Raw genomic sequence first — 21,004 nt, forward strand, 5'->3', positions numbered from 1 at the left:
AGAAAAGAGAGAGAGTGTATGTATTTGAATCGCAAAATTAAACAAGTGGCATCATACCCGCACTAATGCACTGGATCCCATCAGAACTCTGCAGTTAAGTGTGCTTGGGCGAGAGTAATACTCGGATGGGTGACCTCTTGGAAAGTCCTCGTATCGCAACAATTTTTTTTCAGATGGGTCGTTCGACGTTACGCGCGACTGAAACTATGGTCCGCTGGTTTATACGCAAATGTGAGTCAAGAATCAGGGGCATTTTAATCGATATTACAACGAGAAGGAGATGTGCAGTGTGAACGCACAAGGAAACAAATGATGGGAGGGGGGGAGGGAAGAAGGAGTGTATGTATTTTCGGCACGAAATTAAACAGGTACGGTCACACCAGCACAAATGCATCGGATCCCATCAGAACTCTGCAGTTAAGTGTGCTTTAGCGAAAGTAGTACAATGATGGGTTACCTCCTGGGAAGTTCTCGTGTTGCACCCATTTTCTTTTTTTTAGATGTGCCGTTCGACGTTACGCCCAACTTTAATTATGGTCCGCAGATTTATTCGCAAATGTGAGTCACGGCGCCGTGGCATTTTACTTGATATTTGAACGAGAACGAGAGGTGCAGTGCGCACGCACAAGGAAACAAATGACGGGAGGGGGAAGAAAGGAGAAGGAGTGTATGTATTTGCAGCGCGAAATGAAACAGGTGCGATCATACCAGCAGTAATGCAACGGATTCTATCAGAACTCCGTATGTAAGGGTGCTTGGGCGAGAGTAGTACTAGCATGGGTTACCTCCTGCGAGGTCCTTATATTTGACCCATTTTCTTGTGAAGTCCTCGTGTTGCACCCATTTTTTTTTCATATGATTCTTTAGACATTACGCGCGACTTGTATTATGCTCCTCAGGTTTATTCGCAAATGTGAGTCACGGCGCCGTACCATTTTACTTGATATTAGAACGAGAACGGGAGGTGCAGTGCGCACGCACAAGGAAACAAATGACGGGAGGGGAAAGAAAGCGGAATGAGTTTATGTATTTGCAGCACAAAATTAAACAATTGCGATCATACCAGCACTAATGCACCGGATCCAATCAGAACTCCGCAGTTAAGTGTGCTTGGGCGAGATTAGTACTCGGATGGGTGACCTCTTGGGAAGTCCTCGTGTCACACCAATTGTTTTTCAGACGGGTCGTTCGACGTTACGCGCGTCTGGAACTAGGGTCCGCTGGTTTATACGCAAATGTGAGTCAAGAAGCAGGGGCATTTTAAACGATATTAGTACGAAAATGAGAGGTGCAGTGTGAACGCACAAGGAAACAATTGATGGGAGGGGGAGGGAAGGAGAAAAAGTGTATGTATTTGCAGCGCAAAATGAAACAGGTGCGATCATACCAGCACTAATGCAACGGATTCTATCAGAACTCCGTAGGTAAGGGTGCTTGGGCGAGAGTAGTAATAGCATGGGTTACCTCCTGTGAAGTCCTTATATTTCACCCATTTTTTTGCAGATGATTCTTTCGACGATACGCGCAACTTGAATTATGGTCCTCAGGTTTATACGCAAATGTGAGTCACGGCACCATAGTATTTTACTTGATATTAGAACGAGCACGGGAGGTGCAGTGCGCACGCACAAGGAAACAAATGATGAGAGGGGAAAGAAAGGAGAAGGAGTTTATGTATTTGCAGCGCGGAATTAAACGGGTGCGATCATACCAGCACTAATGCACTAAATCCCATCAGAACTCTGCAGTTAAGTGTGCTTGGGCGTGAGTAGTACTCGGATGGGTGACCTCATGGGAAGTCCTCGTGTCGCACTAATTTTTTTTCAGACGGGTCGTTCGACGTTACGCGCGACTGGAACTATGGTCCACTAGTTTATACGCAAATGTGAGTCCAGAATTAGGGGCATTTTAATCGATATTAGAACGAGAAGGAGAGGCGCAATGTGAACGCACAAGGAAACATATGATGGGAGGGGGGGAGGGAAGAAGGAGTGTATGTATTTTCAGCACGAAATTAAACAGGTGCGGTCACACCAGCACAAATGCACCGGATCCCATCAGAACTCCGCAGTTAAGTGTGCTTTGGCGAAAGTAGTACAATGATGGGTTACCTCCTGGGAAGTTCTCGTGTTGCACCCATTTTCTTTTTTTCAGATGTGTCGTTCGACGTTACGCGTGACTTTAATTATGGTCCGCAGATTTATTCGCAAATGTGAGTCACGGCGCCGTGGCATTTTACTTGATATTTGAACGAGAACGAGAGGTGCAGTGCGCACGCACAAGGAAAGAAATGACGGGAGGGGGAAGAAAGGAGAAGGAGTTTATGTATTTGCAGCGCGAAATTTAACAGGTTCGATCATACCAGCAGTAATGCACCGGATCCCAAGAGAACTCTGCAGTTAAGTGTGCTTGGGCGAGAGTTGTACTCGGATGGGTGACCACTTGGGAAGCCCTCGTGTTGCACATATTTTTTTTTCGGATGGGTTTTTCGACGTTACGCACGAATGGAATTATAAACCGCTGGTTAATTTGCAAAGGTTAGTCACGGTGCCGGGGCATATTACTTGATATTAGAACGAGAAAGAGAGATGCAGAGTGCACGCACAAGGAAACAAATGATGGGAGGGGGGAGGGAAGAAGGAGTGTAAGTATTTTCAGCACGAAATTAAACAGGTGCGGTCACACCAGCACAAATGCACCGGATCCCATCAGAACTCCGCAGTTAAGTGTGCTTTGGCGAAAGTAGCACAATGATGGGTTACCTCCTGGGAAGTTCTCGTGTTGTACCCATTTTTTTTTTCAGATGTGCCGTTCGACGTTACGCGTGACTTTAATTATGGTCCGCAGATTTATTCGTAAATGTGAGTCACGACGCCGTGGCATTTTACTTGATATTTGAACGAGAACGAGAGGTGTAGTGCGCACGCACAAGGAAACAAATGACGGGAGGGGGAAGAAAGGAGAAGGAGTATGTTTTTGCAGTGCGAAATGAAACAGGTGCGATCATTCCAGCACTAATGAAACAGATTCTATCAGAACTCCGTAGGTAAGGGTACTTGGGCGAGAGTAGTACTAGCATGGGTTACCTCCTGCGAAGTCCTTATATTTCACCAATTTTCTTGTGAAGTCCTCGTGTTGCACCCATTTTTTTGCAGATGATTCTTTCGACGTTACGCGCGACTTTAATTATGGTCCGCAGATTTATTCGCAAATGTGAGTCACGGCGCCGTGGCATTTTTCTTGATATTTGAACGAGAACGAGAGGTACAGTGCGCACGCACAAGAAAACAAATGACGGGAGGGGGAAGAAAGGAGAAGGAGTTTATGTATTTGCAGCGCAAAAATAAATAGGTGCGATCATACCAGCACTAATGCACCGGATCCCATCAGAACTCCGCAGTTAAGAGTGCTTGCGCGAGAGTAGTACTCGGATGGGTGACCTCCTGGGAAGTCCTCGTGTCGCACTAATTTTTTTTTTCAGACGGGTCGTTCGACGTTACTCGCGACTGGAACTAGGGTCCACTCGTTTATACGCAATTGTGAGTCAAGAAGCAGGGACATTTTAATTGATATTATAACGAGAAAGAGAGATGCATAGTGCACGCACAAGGAAACAAATGACGGGATGGGGGATGGAGGGAGAAAAAGTGTATGTATTTGCAGCGCAGAATGAAACATGAGCAATCATTCCAGCACCAATGCAACGAATTCTATCAGAACTCCGCTAGTTAAGGGTGCTTGGACGAGAGAAGCACTAGGATGGGTGACCTCCTGCGAAGTCCTTATAATTCACCCATTTTCTTAGGAAGTTCTCGTGTTCCACCTATTTTTTTGCAGATGATTCTTTCGACGATACGCGCGACTTGAATTGTGGTCCTCAGGTTTATTCGCAAATGTGAGTCACGGCACCGTAGCATTTTACTTGATAGTAGAACGAGCACGGGAGGTGCAGTGCGCACGCACAAGGAAACAAATGACGGGAGGGGCAAGAAAGGAGAAGGAGTTTATGTATTTGCAGCGCGGAATTAAACGGGTGCGATCGTACCAGCACAAATGCACCGGATCCCATCAGAACTCCTCTGTTAAGTGTGCTTTGGCGAAAGTCGTACAATGATGGGTTACCTCCTGGGAAGTTCTCGTGTTGCACCCATTTTTTTTTTTCAGATGTGCCGTTCGACGTTACGTGCGACTTTAATTATGGTCCGTAGATTTATTCGCAAATGTGAGTCACGACGCCGTGGCATTTTACTTGATATTTGAACGAGAACGAGAGATGCAGTGCGCACGCACAAGGAAAGAAATGACGGGAGGGGGAAGAAAGGAGAAGGAGTTTATGTATTTACAGCGCGAAATTAAACAGGTTCGATCATACCAGCACTAATGCACCGGATCCCATCAGAACTCTGCAGTTAAGTGTGCTTGGGCGAGAGTAGTACTCAGATGGGTGACCACTTAGGAAGCCCTCGTGTTGCACCTATTTTTTTTTCGGATGGGATTTTCGACGTTACGCGCAAATGGAATTATAAACCGCTGGTTCATTTGCAAAGGTGAGTCACGGTGCCGGGGCATATTACTTGATATTAGAACGAGAAAGAGATATGCATAGTGCACGCACAAGGAAACAAATGATGGGAGGTGGGGAGGGAAGAAGGAGTGTATGTATTTTCAGCACGAAATTAAACAGGTGCGGTCACACCAGCACAAATGCACCGGATCCCATCAGAACTACGCAGTTAAGTGTGCTTTGGCGAAAGTAGTATAATGATGGGTTACCTCCTGGGAAGTTCTCGTGTTGCACCCATTTTTTTCCAGATGATTCTTTCGACGTTATACGCGACTTGAATTATGGTCCTCAGGTCTATTCGCAAAAGTGAGTCACGGCACCGTGGCATTTTACCTGATATTTGAACGAGAACGAGAGGTGTAGTGCGCACGCACAAGGAAACAAATGACGGGATGGGGAAGAAAGGAGAAGGAGTTTATGTATTTGCAGCGCGAAATTAAAGAGGTGCGATCATACCAGCATAAATGCACCGGATCCCATCAGAACTCCGCAGTTAAGTGTGCTTTGGCGAAAGTAGTACAATGATGGGTTACCTCCTGGGAAGTTCTCGTGTTACACCCATTTTCTTTTTTTCAGATGTGCCGTTCGACGTTACGCGCGACTTTAATTATGGTCCGCAGATTTATTCGCAAATGTGAGTCACGGCGCCGTGGCATTTTACTTCATATTTGAACGAGAACGAGAGGTGCAGTGCGCACGCACTAGGAAACAAATGACGGGAGGGCGAAGAAAGGAGAATGAGTCTATGTATTTGCAGCGCGAAATGAAACAGGTGCGATCATACCAGCACTAATACAACGGATTCTATCAGAACTCCGTAGGTAAGGGTGCTTAGGCGAGAGTAGTACTAGCATGGGTTACCTCCTGCGAAATCCTTATATTTCACTTATTTTCTTGTGAAGTCCTCGTGTTGTACCCATTTTTTTGCAGATAATTCTTTCGACGTAACGCGCGACTTGAATTATGGTCCTATGGTTTATTCGTAGATGTGAGTCACGGTGCTGTAGTATTTTACTTGATATTAGAATGAGAACAGGAGGTGCAGTGCGCACGCACAAGGATACAAATGACGGGAGGGGGAAGAAAGGGGAATGAGTTTATGTATTTGCAGCGCGGAATTAAATAGGTGCGATCATACTAGCACTAATGCACCGGATCCCGTCAGAACTCTGCAGTTAAGTGTGCTTGGGCGAGAGAAGTACTCATATGGGTGACCTCCTGGGAAGTCCTCGTGTCGCACCAATTTTTTTTCAGACCGGTCGTTCGACGTTACGCTCGACTGGAACTGGGGTGCACTGGTTTATACGCAATTGTGAGTCAAGAAGCAGGGGCATTTTAATCGATATTAGAACGAGAAGGAGAGGTGCAGTGTGAACGCACAAGGAAACAATTGATGAGAGGGGGAGGGAAGGAGAAGGAGTGTATGTATTTTCAGCACGAAATGAAACAGGTGCGATCATACCAGCACTAATGCAATGGATTCTATCAGAACTCCGTAGGTAAGGGTCCTTGGGCGAGAGTTGTACAAGCATGGGTTACCTCCTGCGAAGTCCTTATATTTCACCCATTTTCTTGTGAAGTCCTCGTGTTGCACCCATTTTTTTACAGATGATTCTTTCGACGTTACGCGCGACTTGAATTATGGTCCTTAGGTTTATTCGCAAATGTGAGTCACGGCGCTGTAGCATTTTACTTGATATTAGAACGAGAACGGGAGGTGTAGTGCGCACGCACAAGGAAACAAATGACGGGAGGGAGAAGAAAGGGGAATGAGTTTATGTATTTGCAGCGCAAAATTAAACAGGTGTGATCATACCAGCACAAATGTACCGGATCTTATCAGAACTCCGCAGTGAAGTGTGCTTGGGCGAGATTAATACTCGGATGGGTGACCTCCTGGGAAGTCCTCGTGTCGCACCAATTTTTTTTCAGACTGGTCGTTCAACGTTACGCGCGTTTGGAACTAGGATCCGCTGGTTTATACGCAAATGTGAGTCAAGAAGCAAGGGTATTTTAATCGATATTAGAACGAGAATGAGAGGTGAAGTGTGAACGCACAAGGAAACAAATGACGGGAGGGGGAAGAAAGGAGATAGAACGAGAAGGAGAGATGCAGAGTGCACGCACAAGGAAACAAATGACGGGAGGGGGGACGGAGGGAGAAAGAGTGTATGTATTTGCAGCGCAGAATGAAACATGAGCGATCAAACCAGCACCAATGCAACGAATTCTATCAGAACTCTGCAAGTTAAGGGTGCTTGAGCGAGAGTAGCACTAGGATGGGTGACCTCATGCGAAGTCCTTATATTTCACTTATTTTCTTAGAAAGTCCTCGTGTTGCACCCATTTTTTTGCAGATGATTCTTTCGACGTTACGTGCGACTTGAATTATGGTCATCAGGTTTATTCGCAAATGTGAGTCATGGCACCATAGCATTTTACTTGATATTAGAACGAGCACTGGAGGTGCAGTGCGCACGCACAAGGAAACAAATGACGGGAGGGGGAAGAAAGGAGAATGAGTTTATGTATTTGCAGCGCGGAATTAAACGGGTGCGATCATACCATTACTAATGCACCGGATCCCATCAGAACTCCGGAGTAAAGTGTGCTTGGGTGAGAGTAGTACTCGGATGGGTGACCTCCTGGGAAGTCCTCGTGTCGCACCAATTTTTTTTCAGACGGGTCGTTCGAAGTTACGCGCAACTAGAACTAGGGTCCGCTGGTTTATACGCAAATGTGATTCAAGAAGCAGGGGCAGTTTAATCGATATTAGAACGAGAATGAGAGGTGAAGTGTGAACGTACAAGGAAACAAATGATGGGAGGGGGAGGGAAGGAGAAGGAGTGTATGTATTTTCAGTACGAAATGAAACAGGTGCGATCATACCAGCACTAATGCAACGGATTCTATCAGAACTCCGTAGGTAAGGGTGCTTGGGCAAGAGTAGTTCTAGCATGGGTTACCTCCTGCGAAGTCCTTATATTTCACCCATTTTCTTAGGAAGTCCTCGTGTTGCACCTATTTTTTTGCAGATGATTCTTTCGACGATACGCGCGACTTTAATTATGGTCCTCAAGTTTATTCACAAATGTGAGTCACGGCACCGTAGCATTTTACTTGATATTAGAACGAGCACGGGAGGTGCAGTGCGCACGCACAAGGAAACAAATGACGGGAGGGGGATGAAAGGAGAATGAGTTTATGTATTTGCAGCCCAGAATTAAACGGGTGCGATCATACCAGCACTAATGCACCGGATCCTATAAGAACTCCGCAGTTAAGTGTGATTGGGCGAGATTAGTACTCGGATGGGTGACCTCCTGGGAAGTCCTCGTGTCGCACCAACTTTTTTTCAGACGGGTCGTTCGACGTTACGCGCGTCTGGAACTAGGGTCCGCTGGTTTATACGCAAATGTGAGTCAAGAAGCAGGGGCATTTTAATCGATATTAGAACGAAAATGAGAGGTGAAGTGTGAACGCACAAGGAAACAAATGACGGGAGGGGGAAGAAAGGAGAAGGAGTGTATGTATTTGCAGCGCAAAATTAAACTTATGCAATCATACCAGCACTAAAGCCCCGGATCCCATCAGAACTCCACAGTTAAGTGTGCTTGGGCGAGAGTAGTACTCGGATGGGTGACCACTTGGGAAGCCCTCGTGGTGCACCTATTTTTTTTCGGATGGGTTGTTCGACGTTACGCGCGAATGGAATTATGAACCGCTGGTTCATTTGCAAAAGTGAGTCATAGTGCCGGGTCATATTACTTGATATTAGAACCAGCAACAGTGATGCAGAGTGCACGCACAAGGAAACAAATGACGGGAGAGGGGATGGGAGGAGAAAGAGTGTATGTATTTGCAGTGCAGAATGAAACATGATGGATCATACGAGCACTAATGCAACGGATTCTATCAGAACTCCGCAGTTAAGGGTGCTTGGGCGAGAAAAGTACTCGGATGGGTGACCTCCTGCGAAGTCCTTATATTTCACCCATTTTCTTGGGAGGTCCTCGTGTTGCACCCATCTTTTTGCAGATGATTCTTTCGACGTTACGCGCGACTTGATTTATGGTCCGCAGATTTATTCGCAAATGTGAGTCACGGCGCCGTGGCATTTTACTTTATATTAGAACGCGTACGGGAGGTGCAGTGCGCACGCACAAGGAAACAAATGACGGGATGAGGAAGAAACGAGAATGAGTGTATGTATTTGAAGCGCAAAATTAAACAAGTGGCATCATACCAGCAGTACTGCACTAGATCCCATCAGAACTCTACAGTCAAGTGTGCTTGGTCGATAGTAGTACTCGGATGGGTGTCCTCCTGGGAAGTCCTCGTATCGCAACAATTTTTTTTCAGATGGGTCATTCGACGTTAGGCGCGACTGGAACTATGGTCCGCTGGTTTATACGCAAATGTGAGTCAAGAATCAGGGGCATTTTAATCGATATTAGAACAAGAAGGAGAGGTACAGTGTGAACGCACAAGCAAACAAATGATGGGAGGGGGAGGGAAGAAGGAGTGTATGTATTTTCAGCACAAAATTAAACAAGTGCTGTCACACCAGCACAAATGCACCGGATCCCATCTGAACTCCGCAGTTAAGTGTGCTTTGGCGAAAGTAGTACAATGATGGGTTACCTCCTGGGAAGTTCTCGTGTTGCACCCATTTTCTTTTTTTCAGATGTGCCGTTCGACGTTACGCGCGACTTTAATTATGGTCTTCAGATTTATTCGCAAATGTGAGTCACGGCGCCGTGGCATTTTACTTGATATTTGAAAGAGAACGAGAGGTGCAGTGCGCACGCACAAGGAAACAAATGACGGGAGGGGGAAGAAATGAGAAGGAGTTTATGTATTTGCAGCGCGAAATTAAACGGGTGCGATCATACCAGCACTAATGCATCGGATCCAACCAGAACTCTGCAGTTAAATGTGCTTGGGCGAGAGTAGTACTCGGATGGGTGACCTCCTGAGAAGTCCTCGTGTCGCACTAATTTTTTTTTTCAGACGGGTCGTTCGACGTTACGCGCGACTAGAACTAGGGTCCACTGATTTATATGCAAATGTGAGTCAAGAAGCAGGGGCATTTTAATCGATATTAGAACGAGAAGGAGAGATGCAGAGTGCACGCACAAGGAAACAAATAACGGGAGGGGGGATGGAGGGAGAAAAAGTGTACGTATTTGAAGCGCAGAATGAAACATGAGCAATCATACCAGCACCAATGCAACGGATTCTATCAGAAATCCGCAAGTTAAGGCTGTTTGGGCGAGAGTAGCACTAGGATGGGTGACCTCCTGCGAAGTCCTTATATTTCACCCATTTTCTTAGGAAGTCCTCGTGTTGCACCCATTTTTTTGCAGATGATTCTTTCGACGATACGCGCGACTTGAATTATGATCCTCAGGTTTATTCGCAAATGTGAGTCACGGCACCGTAGTATTTTACTTGATATTAGAACGAGCAGGGGAAGTGCAGTGCGCACGCACAAGGAAACAAATGACGGGAGGGGGAAGAAAGGAGAAGGAGTTTATCTATTTGCATGCCGAAATTAAACGGGTGCGATCATATAAGCACTATTGCACTGGATCCCATCAGAACTCCGCAGTTAAGTGTGCTTGGGCGAGAGTAGTACTCGGATGGGTGTCCTCCTGGGAAGTCCTTATGTCGCACCAATTTTTTTTCAGACGGGTCATTCGACATTACACGTGACTGGAACTATGGTCCGCTGGTTTATACACAAATGTGGGTCAAGAATCAGGGAAATTTTAATCGATATTAGAACGAGAAGGAGAGGTGCAGTGTGAACGCACAAGGAAACAAATGATGGGAGGGGGGGAGGGAAGAAGGAGTGTATGTATTTTCAGCATGAAATTAAACAGGTGCGGTCATACCAGCACTAATGCACTGGATCCCATCAGAACGCTGTAGTTAAGTGTGCTTGGGAGAGAGTAGTAATCGGATGGGTGACCTCTTGGGAAGTCCTCGTATCGCAATAATTTTTTTTCAGATGGGTCGTTCGACGTTACGCACGACTGAAACTATGGTCCGCTGGTTTATACGGAAATGTGAGTTAAGAATCAGGGGCATTTTAATCGATATTAGAACAAGAAGGAGAGGTGCAGTGTGAACGCACAAGCAAACAAATGATGGGAAGGGGTGAGGGAAGAAGGAGTGTATGTATTTTCAGCACGAAATAAAACAGGTGCGGTCACACCAGCACAAATGCACCGGATCCCATCAGAACTCCGCAGTTAACTGTGCTTTGGCGAAAGTAGTACAATGATGGGTTACCTCCTGGGAAATTCTCGTGTTGCACCCATTTTTTTTTTCAGATGTGCTGTTCGACGTTATGCGCGACTTTAATTATGGTTCGCAGATTTATTCGCAAATGTGAGTCACGGCACCGTGGCATTTTACTTGATATTTGAAGGAGAACGAGAGGTGCAGTGCGCACGCACAAGGAAACAAATGACGGGAGGGGGAAGAAAGGAGAAGGAGTTTATGTATTTGCAGCACGAAATGAAACAGGTTCGATCATACCAGCACTAATGCACCGGATCCCATCAGAACTCCGCAGTTAAGTGTGCTTTGGCGAGAGTAGTACTCGTATGGGTGACCTCTTGGGAAGTCCTCGTGTCGCACTAATTTTTTTTTTCAGACGGGTCGTTCGACGTTACGCGCGACTGGAACGAGAGTCCACTGGTTTATACGTAAATGTGAGTCAAGAAGCAGGGGCATTTTAATCGATATTAGAATGAGGAGGAGAGATGCAGAGTGCACGCACAAGGAAACAAATGACGGGAGGGGGGGATGGAGGGATAAAAAGTGTATGTATTTGCAGCGTAGAATGAAACATTAGCAATCATACCAGCACTAATGCAACGGATTCTATCAGAACTCCGCAAGTTAAGGGTGGTTGGGCGAGAGTAGCACTAGGATGGGTGACCTCCTGCGAAGTCCTTATATTTCACCCATTTTCTTAGGAAGTCCTCGTGTTGCACCCATTTTTTTGCAGATGATTCTTTCGACGATACGCCCGACTTGAATTATGGTCCTCAGGTTTATTCGCAAATGTGAGTCACGGCACCGTAGCATTTTACTTTATATTAGAACGAGCACGGGAGGTGCAGTGCGCACGCACAAGGAAACAAATGACGGGAGGGGGGATGGAGGGAGAAAAAGTGTATGTATTTGCAGCGCAGAATGAAACATGAGCAATCATACCAGCACCAATGCAACGTATTCTATCAGAACTCCGCAAGTTAAGGGTGCTTGGGCGAGAGTAGTACTCATATGGGTGACCTCTTGGGAAGTCCTCATGTCGCACTAATTTTTTTTTCAGACGGGTCGTTCGACGTTACGCGCGACTGGAACTAGGGTCCACTGGTTTATACGCAAATGTGAGTCAAGAATCAGGGGCATTTTAATCGATATTAGAACGAGAAGGAGAGGTGCAGTGTGAACGCACAAGGAAACAAATGATGGGAGGGGGTGAGGGAAGAAGGAGTGTATGTATTTTCAGCACGAAATAAAACAGGTGCGGTCACACCAGCACAAATGCACCAGATCCCATCAGAACTCCGCAGTTAACTGTGCTTTGGCGAAAGTAGTACAATGATGGGTTACCTCCTGGGAAATTCTCGTGTTGCACCCATTTTTTTTTTCAGATGTGCCGTTCGACGTTATGCGCGACTTTAATTATGGTCCGCAGATTTATTCGCAAATGTGAGTCACGGCACCGTGGCATTTTACTTGATATTTGAACGAGAACGAGAGGTGCAGTGCGCACGCACAAGGAAACAAATGACGGGAGGGGGAAGAAAGGAAAAGGAGTTTATGTATTTGCAGCGCGAAATTAAACAGGTGCGATCATACCAGCACTAATGCACCAGATCCCATCAGAACTCCGCAGTTAAGTGTGTTTTGGCGAGAGTAGTACTCGTATGGGTGACCTCTTGGGAAGTCCTCGTGTCGCACTAATTTTTTTTTCAAACGGGTCGTTCGACGTTACGCGCGACTGGAACTAGGGTCCACTGGTTTATACGCAAATGTGAGTCAGGAAGCAGGGGCATTTTAATCGATATTAGAACGAGAAGGAGAGATGCAGAGTGCACGCACAAGGAAACAAATGACGGGAGGGGGGGATAGAGGGATAAAAAGTGTATGTATTTGCAGCGTAGAATGAAACATTAGCAATCATACCAGCACCAATGCAATGGATTCTATCAGAACTCCGCAAGTTAAGGGTGCTTGGGCGAGAGTACCACTAGGGTGGGTGACCTCCTGCGAAGTCCTTATATTTCACCCATTTTCTTAAGAAGTCCTCGTGTTCCACCCATTTTTTTGCAGATGATTCTTTCGACGATACGCACGACTTGAATTATGGTCCTCAAGTTTATTCGCAAATGTGAGTCACGGCATCGTAGTATTTTAATTGATATTAGAACGAGCACGGGAGGTGCAGTGCGCACGCACAAGGAAACAAATGACGGGAGGGGGAAGAAAGGAGAAGGAGTTTATGTATTTGCAGCGCAGAATTAAACGGGTGCGATCATACCAGCACTAATGCACTGGATCCCATCAGAACTCTGCAGTTAAGTGTGCTTGGGGGAGAGTAGTACTTGGATTGGTGACCACCTGGGAAGTCCTCGTGTCGCACCAATTTTTTTTCAGACGGGTCGTTCGGCGTTACGCGCAACTGGAACTATGGTCCGCTGGTTTATACGCAAATGTGAGTCAAGAATCAGGGGCATTTTAATCGATATTAGAACGAGAAGGAGAGGTGCAGTGTGACGCACAAGGAATCAAATGACGGGAGGGGGAGGAAAGGAGAAGGAGTTTATGCATTTGCAGCGCGGAATTAAACAGGTGTTGTCACACTGGCACAAACGCACCGGATCCCATCAGAACTCCGTAGTTAAGTGTGCTTTGGCGAAAGTAGTACAATGATGGGTTACCTCCTGGGAAGTTCTCGTGTTGTACCCATTTTCTTTTTTTCAGATGTGCCGTTCGACGTTACGCGCGACTTGAATTATGGTCCGCAAATTTATTCGCAAATGTGAGTCACGGCCCCGTGGCATTTTACTTGATATTTGAATGAGAATAAGAGGTGCAGTGCGCACGCACAAGGAAACAAATGACGGGAGGGGGAAGAAAGGAGAAGGAGTGTATGTATTTGCAGCGCGAAATGAAACAGGTGCGATCATACCAGCAATAATGCAACGGATTCTATCAGAACTCCGTAGGTAAGGGTGCTTGGGCGAGAGTAGTACTACCATGGGTTACCTCCTGCGAAGTCCTTATATTTCACCCATTTTCTTGTGAAGTCCTCGTGTTGTACCCATTTTTTTGCAGATGATTCTTTCGACGTTACGCGCGTCTTGAATTATGGTCCTATGGTTTATTCGCAGATGTGAGTCACGACGCTGTTGTATTTTACTTGATATTAGAACGAGAACGGGAGGTGCAGTGCGCACGCACAAGGATACAAATGACGGGAGGGAGAAGAAAGGGGAATGAGTTTATGTATTTGTAGCGCAAAATTAAACAGGTGCGATCATACTAGCACTAATGCACCGGATCCCATAAGAACTCCGCAGTGAAGTGTGATTGGGCGAGATTAGTACTCGGATGGGTGACCTCCTGGGAAGTCCTCGTGTCGCACAAAGTTTTTTTTTCAGACGGGTCGTTCGACATTACGCGCGACTGGAATTAGGGTCCACTAGATTATACGTAAATGTGAGCCAAGAAGTAGGGGCATTTTTATCGATATTAGAACGAGAAGGAGAGATGCAGAGTGCACGTACAAGGAAACAAATGACGGGAGGGGGGATGGAGGGAGAAAAAGTGCATGTATTTGTAGTGCAGAATGAAACATGAGCAATCATACCAGTACCAATGCAACATATTCTATCAGAACAACGCAGTTAAGGGTGCTTGGGCGAGAAAAGTACTCGGATGGGTGAACTCCTGCGAAGTCCTTATATTTCACCCATTTTCTTAGGAAGTCCTCGTGTTGCACCCACTTTTTTGCAGATGATTCTTTCGACGATACGCGTGACTTGAATTATGGTCCTCAGGTTTATTCGTAAATGTGAGTCTCAGCACCGTAGTATTTTACTTTATATTAGAACGAGCACGGGAGGTGCAGTGCGCACGCACAAGGAAACAAATGACGGGAGGGAGAAGAAAGGGGAAGGAGTTTATGTATTTACAGCGCAAAATTAAACGGGTGCGATCATACCAGCACTAATGCACTAGATCCCATCAGAACTCTAGAGTTAAGTGTGCTTGGGCGAGAGTAGTACTCGGATGGGTGACCTCTTGGGAGGTGACCTCCTGGGAGGTCCTCGTGTCGCACCAATTTTTTTTCAGACGGGTCGTTCGACGTTACGCGCGACTGGAACTAAGGTCCACTGGTTTATACGCAAATGTGAGTCAAGAATCAGGGGCATTTTAATCGATATTAGAACGAGAAGGAGAGGTGCAGTGTGAACGCACAAGGAAACAAATGATGGGAGGGGGGGAGGGAAGAAGGAGTGTATGTATTTTCAGCACGAAATTAAACAGGTACGGTCACACCAGCACAAATGCACCGGATCCCATCAGAACTCCGAAGTTAACTATGCTTTGGCGAAAGTAGTACAATGATGGGTTACCTCCTGGGAAGTTCTCGTGCTGCATCCTTTTTCTTTTTTTCAGATGTGTCGCTCGACGTTACGCGCGACTTTAATTATGGTCCGCAGATTTATTTGCAAATGTGAGCCACGGCGCCGTGGCATTTTACTTGATATTTGAACGAGAACGAGAGGGGCAGTGCACACGCACAAGGAAACAAATGACGGGAGGGGAAAGAAAGGAGAATGAGTGTATGTATTTGCAACGCAAAATGAAACAGGTGCGATCATACCAGCACTAATGCAACGGATTCTATCAGAACTCCGTAGGTAAGGGTGTTTGGGCGAGAGTAGTACTAGCATTGGTTACCTCCTGCGAAGTCCTTATATTTCACCCATTTTCTTGTGAAGTCCTCGTGTTGCACCCATTTTTTTGCAGATGATTCTTTCGACGTTACAAGCGACTTGAATTATGGTCCTCAGGTTTATTCGCAAATGTGAGTCACGGCGTTGTAGCATTTTACTTGATATTAGAACAAGAACGGGAGGTGCAGTGCGCACGCACAAGGAAACAAATGACGGGAGGGAGAAGAAAGGGGAAGGAGTTTATGTATTTACAGCGCAGAATTAAACGGGTGCGATCATACCAGCACTAATGCACTAGATCCCATCAGAACTCTAGAGTTAAGTGTGCTTGGGCGAGAGTAGTACTCGGATGGGTGACCTCCTGGGAGGTGACCTCCTGGGAGGTCCTCGTGTCGCACCAATTTTTTTTCAGACGGGTCGTTCGACGTTACGCGCGACTGGAACTAAGGTCCACTGGTTTATACGCAAATGTGAGTCAAGAATCAGGGGCATTTTAATCGATATTAGAACGAGAAGGAGAGGTGCAGTGTGAACGCACAAAGAAACAAATGATGGGAGGGGGGGAGGGAAGAAGGAGTGTATGTATTTTCAGCACGAAATTAAACAGGTGCGGTCACACCAGCACAAATGCACCGGATCCCATCAGAACTCCGCAGTTAACTATGCTTTGGCGAAAGTAGTACAATGATGGGTTACCTCCTGGGAAGTTCTCGTGCTGCATCCTTTTTCTTTTTTTCAGATGTGCCGCTCGACGTTACGCGCGACTTTAATTATGGTCCGCAGATTTATTTGCAAATGTGAGCCACGGCGCTGTGGCATTTTACTTGATATTTGAACGAGAACGAGAGGGGCAGTGCACACGCACAAGGAAACAAATGACGGGAGGGGAAAGAAAGGAGAAGGAGTGTATGTATTTGCAGCGCAAAATGAAACAGGTGCGATCATACCAGCACTAATGCAACGGATTCTATCAGAACTCCGTAGGTAAGGGTGTTTGGGCGAGAGTAGTACTAGCATTGGTTACCTCCTGCGAAGTCCTTATAATTCACCCATTTTCTTGTGAAGTCCTCGTGTTGCACCCATTTTTTTGCAGATGATTCTTTCGACGTTACGCGCGACTTGAATTATGGTCCTCAGGTTTATTCGCAAATGTGAGTCACGGCGTTGTATCATTTTACTTGATATTAGAACAAGAACGGGAGGTGCAGTGCGCACGCACAAGGAAACAAATGACGAGAGGGGGAAGAAAGGGGAATGAGTTTATGTATTTCCAGCGCAAAATTAAAGAGGTGCTATCATACCAGCACTAATGCACCGGATCCCATCAGAACTCCACAGTGAAGTGTGCTTGGGCGAGATTAGTACTCGGATGGGTGACCTCCTGGGAAGTCCTCGTGTCGCAGCAATTTTTTTTCAGACGGGTCGTTCGACGTTACGCGCGTCTGGAACTAGGGTCTGCTGGTTTATACGCAAATGTGAGTCAAGAAGCAGGGGCATTTTAATCGATATTAGAACGAGAATGAGACGTGAAGTGTGAACGCACAAGGAAACAAATGACGGGAGGGGGAAGAAAGGAGAAAGAGTGTATGTATTTGCAGCACGAAATTAAACAGGTGCGATCATACCAGCACTAAAGCTGCGGATCCCATCACAACTCCACAGTTAAGTGTGCTTGGGCGAGGGTAGTACTCGGATGGGTGACCACTTGGGAAGCCCTCGTGTTGCACCTATTTTTTTTCGGATAGGTTGTTCGACATTACGCACGAATGGAATTATAAACCGCTGGTTCATTTGCAAAGGTGAGTCACGGTGCCGGGGCATATTACTTGATATTAGAACGAGAAAGAGAGATGCAGAGTGCACGCACAAGGAAACAAATGACGGGAGGGGGGATGGGAGGAGAAAGAGTGTATGTATTTGCAGTGCAGAATGAAACATGAGGGATCATACCAGTACTAATGCAACGGATTCTATCAGAACTCCGCAGTTAAGGGTGCTTGGGCGAAAAACGTACTTGGATGGGTGACCTCCTGCGAAGTCCTTATATTTCACCCATTTTCTTGGGAGGTCCTCGTGTTGCACCCATCTTTTTGCAGATGATTCTTACGACGTTACGCGCGACTTGATTTATGGTCTGTAGGTTTTTTTGCAAATGTGAGACACGGCACCGTGGCATTTTACTTGATATTAGAACGAGTACGGGAGGTGCAGTGCGCACGCACAAGGAAACAAATGACGGGAGGAGGAAGAAAAGAGAAGGAGCGTATGTATTAGAAGCGCAAAATTATACAAGTGGCATCATACCAGCACTAATGCACTGGATCCCATCATAACTCTGCAGTTAAGTGTGCTTGGGCGAAAGTAGTACTCGGATGGGTGACCTCTTGGGAAGTCCTCGTATCGCAAAAAATTTTTTTTCAGATGGGTCGTTCGACGTTACGTGCGACTGGAACTATGGTCCGCTGGTTTATACGCAAATGTGAGTCAAGAATCAAGGGCATTTTAATCGATATTAGAACGAGAAGTAGAGGTGCAGTGTGAACGTACAAGGAAACAAATGATTGGAGGGGGGGAGGGAAGAAGGAGTGTATGTATTTTCAGGACGAAATTAAACAGGTGCGGTCACACCAGCACAAATGCACCGGATCCCATCAGAACTCCGCAGTTAAGTGTGCTTTGGCGAAAGTAGTACAATGATGGGTTACCTCCTGGGAAGTTCTCGTGTTGCACCCATTTTCTTTTTTTCAGATGTGTCGTTCGACGTTACGTGCGACTTTAATTATGGTCCGCAGATTTATTCGCAAATGTGAGTCACGGCGCCATGGAATTTTACTTGATATTTGAACGAGAACGAGAGGTGCAGTGCGCACGCACAAGGAAACAAATGACGGGAGGTGGAATAAAAGAGGAGTGTATGTATTTGAAGCGCAAAATTAAACGAGTGGCATCATACCAGCACTAATGCACTGGATCCCATCACAACTCTGCAGTTAAGTGTGCTTGGGTGAGAGTAGCACTTGGATGGGTGACCTCTTGGGAAGTCCTCATATCGCAACAATTTTTTTTCAGATGGGTCGTTCGACGTTACGCGCGACTGGAACTTTGGTCCGCTGGTTTATACGCAAATGTGAGTCAAGAATCAGGGGCATTTTAATCGATATTAGAACGAGAAGGAGAGATGCAGAGTGCACGCCCAAGGAAACAAATGACGGGAGGGGGGGTGGAGGGAGAAAAAGTGTATGTATTTGCCGCACAGAATGAAACATGAGCAATCATACCAGCACCAATGCAACGGATTCTATCAGAACTCCGCAAGTTAAGGGTGCTTGGGCGAGAGTAGCACTAGGATGGGTGACCTCCTGCGAAGTCCTTATATTTCACCCATTTTTTTAGGAAGTCCTCGTGTTCCACCCATTTTTTTGCAGATGATTCTTTCGACGATACGCGCGACTTGAATTATAGTCTTCAGGTTTATTCGCAAATGTGAGTTACGGCACCGTAGCATTTTACTTGATATTGGAACGAGCACGGGAGGTGCAGTGCGCACGCACAAGGAAACAAATGACGGGAGGGGCAAGAAAGGAGAATGAGTTTATGTATTTGCAGCGCTGAATTGAACGGGTGCGATCATACCAGCACTAATGCACCGGATCCCATCAAAACTCCGCAGTTAAGTGTGCTTGGGCGTGAGTAGTACTCGGATAGGTGACCTCCTGGGAAGTCCTCATGTCGCACCAATTTTTTTTCAGACAGGTCCTTCGACGTTACGCGCGACTGGAACTAGGGTCCGCTGGTTTATACTCAAATGTGAGTCAAAAAACAGGAGCATTTTAATCGATATTAGAACGAGAAGGAGATGTTCAGTGTGAACGCACAAGGAAACAATTGATGGGAGGGGGAGGCAAGGAGAAGGAGTGTATGTATTTTCAGCACGAAATGAAACAGGTGCGATCATACCAACACTAATGCAACGGATTCTATCAGAACTCCGTAGGTAAGGGTACTTGAGCGAGAGTAGTACTAGCATGTGTTATCTCCTGCGAAGTCCTTATATTTCACCAATTTTCTTGTGAAGTCCTCGTGTCGCACTAATTTTTTTTTTTCAGACGGGTCGTTCGACGTTACGCGCATCTGGAACTAGGGTCCGCTGGTTTATACGCAAATGTGAGTCAAGAAGCAGGGGCATTTTAATCGATATTAGAACGAGAATGAGAGGTGAAGTGTGAAAGCACAAGAAAACAAATGACGGGAGGAGGAAGAAAGGTGAAGGAGTGTATGTATTTGCAGCGCGAAATTAAACAGGTGCGATCATACCAGCACTAAAGCCCCGGATCCCATCAGAACTCCGCAGTTAAGTGTGCTTGGCGAGATTAGTACTCGGATGGTTGACCTCCTGGGAAGTCCTCGTGTCGCACCAATTTTTTTTCAGACGGGTTGTTCGACGTTACACGCGTCTGGAACTATGGTCCGCTGGTTTATACGCAAATGTGAGTCAAGAAGCAGGGGCATTTCAATCGATATTAGAACGAGAATGAGAGGTGAAGTGTGAACGCACAAGGAAACAAATGACGGGAGGGGGAAGAAAAGAGAAGGAGTGTATGTATTTGCAGCGCGAAATTAAATAGGTGCGATCATACCAGCACTAAAGCTCCGGATCCCATCAGAACTCCGCAGTTAAATGTGTTTGGGCGAGAGTAGTACTCGGATTGGTGACCACCTGGGAAGCCCTCGTGTTGCTCCTATTTTTTTTTGGATGGGTTGTTCGACGTTACGCGCGAATGGAATTATAAACCGCTGGTTCATTTGCAAAGGTGAGTCACGGTGCCGGGGCATATTACTTGATATTAGAACGAGAAAGAGAGATGCAGAGTGCACGCATAAGGAAACAAATGACGGGAGGGGGGATGGAAGGAGAAAGAGTTTATGTATTTGCAGCGCAAAATTAAACGGGTGCCATCATACCAGCACTAATGCACCGGATCCCATCAGAACTCCGCAGTTAATTGTGCTTGGGCGAGAGTAGTACTCGGATGGGTGACCTCCTGGGAAGTCCTCGTGTCGCACTAATTTTTTTTTCAGACGGGTCGTTCGACGTTAAGCGCGACTGGAACGGGGGTCCACTGGTTTATACGCAAATGTGAGTCAAGAAGCAGGGGCATTTTAATCGATATTAGAGCGAGAAGAAGAGATGCAGAGTGCACGCACAAGGAAACAAATGACAGGAGGGGGGATGGAGGGAGAAAAAGTGTATGTATTTGCAGCCCAGAATAAAACATGAGCAATCATGCCAGCACCAATGCAACGGATTCTATCAGAACTCCGCAAGTTAAGGGTGCTTGGGCGAGAGTAGCACTAGAATGGGTGACCTCCTGCGAAGTCCTTATATTTCACCCATTTTCTTAGGAAGTCCTCGCGTTGCACCCATTTTTTTGCAGATGATTCTTTCGAC

The 21,004-nt window shown here is 46.3% G+C and overlaps 1 non-coding gene and 37 pseudogenes across 1 annotated transcript; all 38 read left to right on the plus strand.

Annotated features, from left to right (window-relative positions):
- Nucleotides 1–44: 44 nt before the first annotated feature.
- Nucleotides 45–162, plus strand: LOC148261000 (5S ribosomal RNA; annotated as a pseudogene).
- Nucleotides 163–1,049: 887 nt separating this feature from the next.
- LOC148261001 (5S ribosomal RNA) lies at nt 1,050–1,168 on the plus strand (annotated as a pseudogene).
- A 529-nt stretch (nt 1,169–1,697) lies between these two features.
- On the plus strand, nt 1,698–1,816 carry LOC148261002 (5S ribosomal RNA; annotated as a pseudogene).
- A 204-nt stretch (nt 1,817–2,020) lies between these two features.
- LOC148261003 (5S ribosomal RNA) lies at nt 2,021–2,139 on the plus strand (annotated as a pseudogene).
- Nucleotides 2,140–2,348: 209 nt separating this feature from the next.
- On the plus strand, nt 2,349–2,467 carry LOC148261004 (5S ribosomal RNA; annotated as a pseudogene).
- A 204-nt stretch (nt 2,468–2,671) lies between these two features.
- LOC148261005 (5S ribosomal RNA) lies at nt 2,672–2,790 on the plus strand (annotated as a pseudogene).
- A 559-nt stretch (nt 2,791–3,349) lies between these two features.
- Nucleotides 3,350–3,468, plus strand: LOC148261006 (5S ribosomal RNA). The gene has a single exon (XR_015819801.1). It is a non-coding gene; the product is annotated as a 5S ribosomal RNA (ribosomal RNA).
- A 563-nt stretch (nt 3,469–4,031) lies between these two features.
- Nucleotides 4,032–4,150, plus strand: LOC148261007 (5S ribosomal RNA; annotated as a pseudogene).
- Nucleotides 4,151–4,358: 208 nt separating this feature from the next.
- Nucleotides 4,359–4,477, plus strand: LOC148261008 (5S ribosomal RNA; annotated as a pseudogene).
- A 205-nt stretch (nt 4,478–4,682) lies between these two features.
- LOC148261009 (5S ribosomal RNA) lies at nt 4,683–4,801 on the plus strand (annotated as a pseudogene).
- A 205-nt stretch (nt 4,802–5,006) lies between these two features.
- LOC148261010 (5S ribosomal RNA) lies at nt 5,007–5,125 on the plus strand (annotated as a pseudogene).
- Nucleotides 5,126–5,688: 563 nt separating this feature from the next.
- On the plus strand, nt 5,689–5,807 carry LOC148261011 (5S ribosomal RNA; annotated as a pseudogene).
- A 559-nt stretch (nt 5,808–6,366) lies between these two features.
- Nucleotides 6,367–6,485, plus strand: LOC148261012 (5S ribosomal RNA; annotated as a pseudogene).
- Nucleotides 6,486–7,115: 630 nt separating this feature from the next.
- LOC148261013 (5S ribosomal RNA) lies at nt 7,116–7,234 on the plus strand (annotated as a pseudogene).
- A 559-nt stretch (nt 7,235–7,793) lies between these two features.
- Nucleotides 7,794–7,912, plus strand: LOC148261014 (5S ribosomal RNA; annotated as a pseudogene).
- A 205-nt stretch (nt 7,913–8,117) lies between these two features.
- On the plus strand, nt 8,118–8,236 carry LOC148261015 (5S ribosomal RNA; annotated as a pseudogene).
- Nucleotides 8,237–9,117: 881 nt separating this feature from the next.
- LOC148261016 (5S ribosomal RNA) lies at nt 9,118–9,236 on the plus strand (annotated as a pseudogene).
- A 209-nt stretch (nt 9,237–9,445) lies between these two features.
- On the plus strand, nt 9,446–9,564 carry LOC148261017 (5S ribosomal RNA; annotated as a pseudogene).
- Nucleotides 9,565–10,127: 563 nt separating this feature from the next.
- On the plus strand, nt 10,128–10,246 carry LOC148261018 (5S ribosomal RNA; annotated as a pseudogene).
- Nucleotides 10,247–10,450: 204 nt separating this feature from the next.
- On the plus strand, nt 10,451–10,569 carry LOC148261019 (5S ribosomal RNA; annotated as a pseudogene).
- A 204-nt stretch (nt 10,570–10,773) lies between these two features.
- LOC148261020 (5S ribosomal RNA) lies at nt 10,774–10,892 on the plus strand (annotated as a pseudogene).
- A 207-nt stretch (nt 10,893–11,099) lies between these two features.
- LOC148261021 (5S ribosomal RNA) lies at nt 11,100–11,218 on the plus strand (annotated as a pseudogene).
- An 890-nt stretch (nt 11,219–12,108) lies between these two features.
- LOC148261022 (5S ribosomal RNA) lies at nt 12,109–12,227 on the plus strand (annotated as a pseudogene).
- Nucleotides 12,228–12,434: 207 nt separating this feature from the next.
- On the plus strand, nt 12,435–12,553 carry LOC148261023 (5S ribosomal RNA; annotated as a pseudogene).
- A 563-nt stretch (nt 12,554–13,116) lies between these two features.
- LOC148261024 (5S ribosomal RNA) lies at nt 13,117–13,235 on the plus strand (annotated as a pseudogene).
- Nucleotides 13,236–13,439: 204 nt separating this feature from the next.
- On the plus strand, nt 13,440–13,558 carry LOC148261025 (5S ribosomal RNA; annotated as a pseudogene).
- A 563-nt stretch (nt 13,559–14,121) lies between these two features.
- Nucleotides 14,122–14,240, plus strand: LOC148261026 (5S ribosomal RNA; annotated as a pseudogene).
- Nucleotides 14,241–14,806: 566 nt separating this feature from the next.
- On the plus strand, nt 14,807–14,931 carry LOC148261027 (5S ribosomal RNA; annotated as a pseudogene).
- A 209-nt stretch (nt 14,932–15,140) lies between these two features.
- On the plus strand, nt 15,141–15,259 carry LOC148261028 (5S ribosomal RNA; annotated as a pseudogene).
- A 567-nt stretch (nt 15,260–15,826) lies between these two features.
- On the plus strand, nt 15,827–15,951 carry LOC148261029 (5S ribosomal RNA; annotated as a pseudogene).
- A 209-nt stretch (nt 15,952–16,160) lies between these two features.
- LOC148261030 (5S ribosomal RNA) lies at nt 16,161–16,279 on the plus strand (annotated as a pseudogene).
- A 563-nt stretch (nt 16,280–16,842) lies between these two features.
- On the plus strand, nt 16,843–16,961 carry LOC148261031 (5S ribosomal RNA; annotated as a pseudogene).
- Nucleotides 16,962–17,166: 205 nt separating this feature from the next.
- LOC148261032 (5S ribosomal RNA) lies at nt 17,167–17,285 on the plus strand (annotated as a pseudogene).
- An 884-nt stretch (nt 17,286–18,169) lies between these two features.
- Nucleotides 18,170–18,288, plus strand: LOC148261033 (5S ribosomal RNA; annotated as a pseudogene).
- An 886-nt stretch (nt 18,289–19,174) lies between these two features.
- On the plus strand, nt 19,175–19,293 carry LOC148261034 (5S ribosomal RNA; annotated as a pseudogene).
- A 562-nt stretch (nt 19,294–19,855) lies between these two features.
- Nucleotides 19,856–19,973, plus strand: LOC148261035 (5S ribosomal RNA; annotated as a pseudogene).
- Nucleotides 19,974–20,178: 205 nt separating this feature from the next.
- Nucleotides 20,179–20,297, plus strand: LOC148261036 (5S ribosomal RNA; annotated as a pseudogene).
- Nucleotides 20,298–20,503: 206 nt separating this feature from the next.
- On the plus strand, nt 20,504–20,622 carry LOC148261037 (5S ribosomal RNA; annotated as a pseudogene).
- Nucleotides 20,623–21,004: the final 382 nt, after the last annotated feature.

This window comes from Carica papaya, chromosome 5 (genome assembly GCF_054855325.1).
Source record: "Carica papaya isolate Zhongbai chromosome 5, ASM5485532v1, whole genome shotgun sequence".
Taxonomy (NCBI): Eukaryota; Viridiplantae; Streptophyta; class Magnoliopsida; order Brassicales; family Caricaceae; genus Carica; species Carica papaya.